General features: G+C 43.4%; 7 non-coding genes across 7 annotated transcripts; all 7 read right to left on the bottom strand.

Annotated features, from left to right (window-relative positions):
* Positions 1-306: 306 nt before the first annotated feature.
* Positions 307-425, bottom strand: LOC136740884 (5S ribosomal RNA). The gene has a single exon (XR_010813646.1). It is a non-coding gene; the product is annotated as a 5S ribosomal RNA (ribosomal RNA).
* Positions 426-1,480: 1,055 nt separating this feature from the next.
* Positions 1,481-1,599, bottom strand: LOC136740906 (5S ribosomal RNA). Its single transcript, XR_010813666.1, has one exon. It is a non-coding gene; the product is annotated as a 5S ribosomal RNA (ribosomal RNA).
* Positions 1,600-2,657: 1,058 nt separating this feature from the next.
* On the bottom strand, positions 2,658-2,776 carry LOC136740873 (5S ribosomal RNA). The gene has a single exon (XR_010813636.1). It is a non-coding gene; the product is annotated as a 5S ribosomal RNA (ribosomal RNA).
* A 1,058-nt stretch (positions 2,777-3,834) lies between these two features.
* Positions 3,835-3,953, bottom strand: LOC136740872 (5S ribosomal RNA). Its single transcript, XR_010813635.1, has one exon. It is a non-coding gene; the product is annotated as a 5S ribosomal RNA (ribosomal RNA).
* Positions 3,954-5,019: 1,066 nt separating this feature from the next.
* On the bottom strand, positions 5,020-5,138 carry LOC136740807 (5S ribosomal RNA). Its single transcript, XR_010813573.1, has one exon. It is a non-coding gene; the product is annotated as a 5S ribosomal RNA (ribosomal RNA).
* Positions 5,139-6,193: 1,055 nt separating this feature from the next.
* Positions 6,194-6,312, bottom strand: LOC136740871 (5S ribosomal RNA). The gene has a single exon (XR_010813634.1). It is a non-coding gene; the product is annotated as a 5S ribosomal RNA (ribosomal RNA).
* Positions 6,313-7,378: 1,066 nt separating this feature from the next.
* LOC136741065 (5S ribosomal RNA) lies at positions 7,379-7,497 on the bottom strand. Its single transcript, XR_010813819.1, has one exon. It is a non-coding gene; the product is annotated as a 5S ribosomal RNA (ribosomal RNA).
* Positions 7,498-8,179: the final 682 nt, after the last annotated feature.

Here is an 8,179-nt window from a genome sequence, read left to right as displayed (position 1 = left end):
GAACCGTGTGTGTTGAATGAGGCTCCTTGTGAGCACTGAACTCTGTCCGGTGGAGTTCCTTTTTGTGTTGCTGTAATTGTGTCATTTCTCGATGAGAAAGATTAGGCAACATTTAGTCACTTCTAGCCATGATGCTCAATTTATTTACGAATGTACCCTAGTTACTAGGGACCGTTTACGTTGGAGAACAAGATCTATTGTATGCCTGTGTATTTGGGGAAGTCAAATCTGAAATAATGATGAAATTGCGTGTATCCAAAGTTAAAACTCGTGATTTGTCGCCCTCTGGTGTGTAAAAGATGCAAAAGCTTACAGCACCTGGTTTTCCCAGGTGGTCTCCCATCCAAGTACTGACCAGGCCCGAGCCTGCTTAGCTTCCGAGATCGGACGAGATCGGGCGTATTCAGGCTAGTATGGCCGTAAGCCAGGGAGGCTGTCCCTGACGCTCTACTTAAAGGGAAGGCAATATCCGTTTCTGCCGCTCATACTTGCAGTTGAACTGTCTCTCTACTCTAAAGTCCGGGACACACCAGCGCGCCGCAGACAGTCCCTGCTAACACGAAACGTTGTGGCAACGTTGTACGTTAGCTGGGGTGCCACACCAGACCGGAACTATATATTACAAAACGAACACATTGTCTTGATAAAACAGCTGTAATTGAGTGCCTGACACGCCAGTCAAGCGCAATCTTGAGAAGGTGTGCATTTCAGTAAGGATTTCAATTGACATGCAGTATGAAACTGAAAGGAGGTTGCATCACTATGATGCATAACATTGCATGTATTGTATTTTCAAGTGTGTGCATTCATCCTGTTGTCATTTTGTTTTGAAAGCAGAAGAATCATTCAACAGGTTGCTGAGACAAATGTAAACCAGTAAAACATATGAAGAGAAACAAACCTTGAATATAAGTTCAGTTGTTTAAACATTTGACAAACTATGGTGAGGGGGTAAGAAAACACACAAATCCAGCAGCTCCTGTATTTCAATACACCAGAACCCAATATTATTGGCGAGTCGGGTAGTCCATCATCACAGTTCGAGGGCAGGCATCATTTCAGTAATTTCATCCCGTTGCATTCACATCCGTGCCTTGAATGAGATTGAATGTGATCTTTGCTCTCAAGTATGTTCCCAAGTTTTACACTTTCGTGCTTTGCATGAATGGGAATGGAACCGTGTGTGTTGAATGAGGCTCCTTGTGAGCACTGAACTTTGTCCGGTGGAGTTCCTTTTTGTGTTGCTGTAATTGTGTAATTTCTCGATGAGAAAGATTAGGCAACATTTAGTCACTTCTAGCCATGATGCTCAATTTATTTACGAATGTACCCTAGTTACTAGGGACCGTTTACGTTGGAGAACAAGATCTATTGTATGCCTGTGTATTTGGGGAAGTCAAATCTGAAATAATGATGAAATTGCGTGTATCCAAAGTTAAAACTCGTGATTTGTCGCCCTCTGGTGTGTAAAAGATGCAAAAGCTTACAGCACCTGGTATTCCCAGGCGGTCTCCCATCTAAGTACTGACCAGGCCCGAGCCTGCTTAGCTTCCGAGATCGGACGAGATCGGGCGTATTCAGGCTAGTATGGCCGTAAGCCAGGGAGGCTGTCCCTGACGCTCTACTTAAAGGGAAGGCAATATCCGTTTCTGCCGCTCATACTTGCAGTTGAACTGTCTCTCTACTCTAAAGTCCGGGACACACCAGCGCGCCGCAGACAGTCCCTGCTAACACGAAACGTTGTGGCAACGTTGTGCGTTAGCTGGGGTGCCACACCAGACCGGAACTATATATTACAAAACGAACACATTGTCTTGATAAAACAGCTGTAATTGAGTGCCTGACACGCCAGTCAAGCGCAATCTTGAGAAGGTGTGCATTTCAGTAAGGATTTCAATTGACATGCAGTATGAAACTGAAAGGAGGTTGCATCACTATGATGCATAACATTGCATGTATTGTATTTTCAAGTGTGTGCATTCATCCTGTTGTCATTTTGTTTTGAAAGTAGAAGAATCATTTTTGCTGAGGTTGCTGAGACAAATGTAAACCAGTAAAACATATGAAGAGAAACAAACCTTGAATATAAGTTCAGTTGTTTAAACATTTGACAAACTATGGTGAGGGGGTAAGAAAACACACAAATCCAGCAGCTCCTGTATTTCAATACACCAGAACCCAATATTATTGGCGAGTCGGGTAGTCCATCATCACAGTTCGAGGGCAGGCATCATTTCAGTAATTTCATCCCGTTGCATTCACATCCGTGCCTTGAATGAGATTGAATGTGATCTTTGCTCTCAAGTATGTTCCCAAGTTTTACACTTTCGTGCTTTGCATGAATGGGAATGGAACCGTGTGTGTTGAATGAGGCTCCTTGTGAGCACTGAACTTTGTCCGGTGGAGTTCCTTTTTGTGTTGCTGTAATTGTGTAATTTCTCGATGAGAAAGATTAGGCAACATTTAGTCACTTCTAGCCATGATGCTCAATTTATTTACGAATGTACCCTAGTTACTAGGGACCGTTTACGTTGGAGAACAAGATCTATTGTATGCCTGTGTATTTGGGGAAGTCAAATCTGAAATAATGATGAAATTGCGTGTATCCAAAGTTAAAACTCGTGATTTGTCGCCCTCTGGTGTGTAAAAGATGCAAAAGCTTACAGCACCTGGTATTCCCAGGCGGTCTCCCATCCAAGTACTGACCAGGCCCGAGCCTGCTTAGCTTCCGAGATCGGACGAGATCGGGCGTATTCAGGCTAGTATGGCCGTAAGCCAGGGAGGCTGTCCCTGACGCTCTACTTAAAGGGAAGGCAATATCCGTTTCTGCCGCTCATACTTGCAGTTGAACTGTCTCTCTACTCTAAAGTCCGGGACACACCAGCGCGCCGCAGACAGTCCCTGCTAACACGAAACGTTGTGGCAACGTTGTGCGTTAGCTGGGGTGCCACACCAGACCGGAACTATATATTACAAAACGAACACATTGTCTTGATAAAACAGCTGTAATTGAGTGCCTGACACGCCAGTCAAGCGCAATCTTGAGAAGGTGTGCATTTCAGTAAGGATTTCAATTGACATGCAGTATGAAACTGAAAGGAGGTTGCATCACTATGATGCATAACATTGCATGTATTGTATTTTCAAGTGTGTGCATTCATCCTGTTGTCATTTTGTTTTGAAAGTAGAAGAATCATTTTTGCTGAGGTTGCTGAGACAAATGTAAACCAGTAAAACATATGAAGAGAAACAAACCTTGAATATAAGTTCAGTTGTTTAAACATTTGACAAACTATGGTGAGGGGGTAAGAAAACACACAAATCCAGCAGCTCCTGTATTTCAATACACCAGAACCCAATATTATTGGCGAGTCGGGTAGTCCATCATCACAGTTCGAGGGCAGGCATCATTTCAGTAATTTCATCCCGTTGCATTCACATCCGTGCCTTGAATGAGATTGAATGTGATCTTTGCTCTCAAGTATGTTCCCAAGTTTTACACTTTCGTGCTTTGCATGAATGGGAATGGAACCGTGTGTGTTGAATGAGGCTCCTTGTGAGCACTGAACTTTGTCCGGTGGAGTTCCTTTTTGTGTTGCTGTAATTGTGTCATTTCTCGATGAGAAAGATTAGGCAACATTTAGTCACTTCTAGCCATGATGCTCAATTTATTTATGAATGTACCCTAGTTACTAGGGACCGTTTACGTTGGAGAACAAGATCTATTGTATGCCTGTGTATTTGGGGAAGTCAAATCTGAAATAATGATGAAATTGCGTGTATCCAAAGTTAAAACTCGTGATTTGTCGCCCTCTGGTGTGTAAAAGATGCAAAAGCTTACAGCACCTGGTATTCCCAGGCGGTCTCCCATCCAAGTACTGACCAGGCCCGAGCCTGCTTAGCTTCCGAGATCGGACGAGATCGGGCGTATTCAGGCTAGTATGGCCGTAAGCCAGAAAGGCTGTCCCTGACGCTCTACTTAAAGGGAAGGCAATATCCGTTTCTGCCGTTCATACTTACAGTTGAACTGTCTCTCTACTCTAAAGCCCGGGACACAGCAGCGCGCCGCAGATAGTCCCTGCTAACACGCCACGTTGTGGCAACATTGTGGCAACGTTGTGCGTTAGCTGGGGTGCCACACCAGACCGGAACTATATATTACAAAACGAACACATTGTCTTGATAAAACAGCTGTAATTGAGTGCCTGACACGCCAGTCAAGCGCAATCTTGAGAAGGTGTGCATTTCAGTAAGGATTTCAATTGACATGCAGTATGAAACTGAAAGGAGGTTGCATCACTATGATGCATAACATTGCATGTATTGTATTTTCAAGTGTGTGCATTCATCCTGTTGTCATTTTGTTTTGAAAGCAGAAGAATCATTCAACAGGTTGCTGAGACAAATGTAAACCAGTAAAACATATGAAGAGAAACAAACCTTGAATATAAGTTCAGTTGTTTAAACATTTGACAAACTATGGTGAGGGGGTAAGAAAACACACAAATCCAGCAGCTCCTGTATTTCAATACACCAGAACCCAATATTATTGGCGAGTCGGGTAGTCCATCATCACAGTTCGAGGGCAGGCATCATTTCAGTAATTTCATCCCGTTGCATTCACATCCGTGCCTTGAATGAGATTGAATGTGATCTTTGCTCTCAAGTATTGTCCCAAGTTTTACACTTTCGTGCTTTGCATGAATGGGAATGGAACCGTGTGTGTTGAATGAGGCTCCTTGTGAGCACTGAACTTTGTCCGGTGGAGTTCCTTTTTGTGTTGCTGTAATTGTGTCATTTCTCGATGAGAAAGATTAGGCAACATTTAGTCACTTCTAGCCATGATGCTCAATTTATTTACGAATGTACACTAGTTACTAGGGACCGTTTACGTTGGAGAACAAGATCTATTGTATGCCTGTGTATTTGGGGAAGTCAAATCTGAAATAATGATGAAATTGCGTGTATCCAAAGTTAAAACTCGTGATTTGTCGCCCTCTGGTGTGTAAAAGATGCAAAAGCTTACAGCACCTGGTATTCCCAGGCGGTCTCCCATCCAAGTACTGACCAGGCCCGAGCCTGCTTAGCTTCCGAGATCGGATGAGATCGGGCGTATTCAGGCTAGTATGGCCGTAAGCCAGAGAGGCTGTCCCTGACGCTCTACTTAAAGGGAAGGCAATATCCGTTTCTGCCGCTCATACTTGCAATTGAACTGTCTCTCTACTCTAAAGTCCGGGACACACCAGCGCGCCGCAGACAGTCCCTGCTAACACGAAACGTTGTGGCAACGTTGTGCGTTAGCTGGGGTGCCACACCAGACCGGAACTATATATTACAAAACGAACACATTGTCTTGATAAAACAGCTGTAATTGAGTGCCTGACACGCCAGTCAAGCGCAATCTTGAGAAGGTGTGCATTTCAGTAAGGATTTCAATTGACATGCAGTATGAAACTGAAAGGAGGTTGCATCACTATGATGCATAACATTGCATGTATTGTATTTTCAAGTGTGTGCATTCATCCTGTTGTCATTTTGTTTTGAAAGCAGAAGAATCATTCAACAGGTTGCTGAGACAAATGTAAACCAGTAAAACATATGAAGAGAAACAAACCTTGAATATAAGTTCAGTTGTTTAAACATTTGACAAACTATGGTGAGGGGGTAAGAAAACACACAAATCCAGCAGCTCCTGTATTTCAATACACCAGAACCCAATATTATTGGCGAGTCGGGTAGTCCATCATCACAGTTCGAGGGCAGGCATCATTTCAGTAATTTCATCTTGTTGCATTCACATCCGTGCCTTGAATGAGATTGAATGTGATCTTTGCTCTCAAGTATGTTCCCAAGTTTTACACTTTCGTGCTTTGCATGAATGGGAATGGAACCGTGTGTGTTGAATGAGGCTCCTTGTGAGCACTGAACTTTGTCCGGTGGAGTTCCTTTTTGTGTTGCTGTAATTCTGTCATTTCTCGATGAGAAAGATTAGGCAACATTTAGTCACTTCTAGCCATGATGCTCAATTTATTTATGAATGTACCCTAGTTACTAGGGACCGTTTACATTGGAGAACAAGATCTATTGTATGCCTGTGTATTTGGGGAAGTCAAATCTGAAATAATGATGAAATTGCGTGTATCCAAAGTTAAAACTCGTGATATGTCGCCCTCTGGTGTGTAAAAGATGCAAAAGCTTACAGCACCTGGTATTCCCAGGCGGTCTCCCATCCAAGTACTGACCAGGCCCGAGCCTGCTTAGCTTCCGAGATCGGACGAGATCGGGCGTATTCAGGCTAGTATGGCCGTAAGCTAGGAATGCTGTCCCTGACGCTCTACTTAAAGGGAAGGCAATATCCGTTTCTGCCGTTCATACTTACAGTTGAACTGTCTCTCTACTCTAAAGCCCGGGACACACCAGCGCGCCGCAGACAGTCCCTGCTAACACGCCACGTTGTGGCAACATTGTGGCAACGTTGTGCGTTAGCTGGGGTGCCACACCAGACCGGAACTATATATTACAAAACGAACACATTGTCTTGATAAAACAGCTGTAATTGAGTGCCTGACACGCCAGTCAAGCGCAATCTTGAGAAGGTGTGCATTTCAGTAAGGATTTCAATTGACATGCAGTATGAAACTGAAAGGAGGTTGCATCACTATGATGCATAACATTGCATGTATTGTTTTTACAAGTGTGTGCATTCATCCTGTTGTCATTTTGTTTTGAAAGCAGAAGAATCATTCAACAGGTTGCTGAGACAAATGTAAACCAGTAAAACATATGAAGAGAAACAAACCTTGAATATAAGTTCAGTTGTTTAAACATTTGACAAACTATGGTGAGGGGGTAAGAAAACACACAAATCCAGCAGCTCCTGTATTTCAATACACCAGAACCCAATATTATTGGCGAGTCGGGTAGTCCATCATCACAGTTCGAGGGCAGGCATCATTTCAGTAATTTCATCCCGTTGCATTCACATCCGTGCCTTGAATGAGATTGAATGTGATCTTTGCTCTCAAGTATGTTCCCAAGTTTTACACTTTCGTGCTTTGCATGAATGGGAATGGAACCGTGTGTGTTGAATGAGGCTCCTTGTGAGCACTGAACTTTGTCCGGTGGAGTTCCTTTTTGTGTTGCTGTAATTGTGTCATTTCTCGATGAGAAAGATTAGGCAACATTTAGTCACTTCTAGCCATGATGCTCAATTTATTTACGAATGTACCCTAGTTACTAGGGACCGTTTACATTGGAGAACAAGATCTATTGTATGCCTGTGTATTTGGGGAAGTCAAATCTGAAATAATGATGAAATTGCGTGTATCCAAAGTTAAAACTCGTGATTTGTCGCCCTCTGGTGTGTAAAAGATGCAAAAGCTTACAGCACCTGGTATTCCCAGGCGGTCTCCCATCCAAGTACTGACCAGGCCCGAGCCTGCTTAGTTTCCGAGATCGGACGAGATCGGGCGTATTCAGGCTAGTATGGCCGTAAGCCAGGGAGGCTGTCCCTGACGCTCTACTTAAAGGGAAGGCAATATCCGTTTCTGCCGCTCATACTTACAGTTGAACTGTCTCTCTACTCTAAAGTCCGGGACACACCAGCACGCCGCAGACAGTCCCTGCTAACACGAAACGTTGTGGCAACGTTGTGCGTTAGCTGGGGTGCCACACCAGACCTATGTATTACAAAACGAACACATTGTCTTGATAAAACAGCTGTAATTGAGTGCCTGACACGCCATTCAAGCGCAATCTTGAGAAGGTGTGCATTTCAGTAAGGATTTCAATTGACATGCAGTATGAAACTGAAAGGAGGTTGCATCACTATGATGCATAACATTGCATGTATTGTATTTTCAAGTGTGTGCATTCATCCTGTTGTCATTTTGTTTTGAAAGCAGAAGAATCATTCAACAGGTTGCTGAGACAAATGTAAACCAGTAAAACATATGAAGAGAAACAAACCTTGAATATAAGTTCAGTTGTTTAAACATTTGACAAACTATGGTGAGGGGGTAAGAAATGACACAAATCCAGCAGCTCCTGTATTTCAATACACCAGAAGCCAATATTATTGGCGAGTCGGGTAGTCCATCATCACAGTTCGAGGGCAGGCATCATTTCAGTAATTTCATCCCGTTGCATTCACATCCGTGCCTTGAATGAGATTGAATGT

This window comes from Amia ocellicauda, unplaced genomic scaffold, assembly GCF_036373705.1.
Source record: "Amia ocellicauda isolate fAmiCal2 unplaced genomic scaffold, fAmiCal2.hap1 HAP1_SCAFFOLD_65, whole genome shotgun sequence".
Classification (NCBI taxonomy): Eukaryota; Metazoa; Chordata; class Actinopteri; order Amiiformes; family Amiidae; genus Amia; species Amia ocellicauda.
This window is presented reverse-complemented; position numbering and strand designations above follow the sequence as displayed.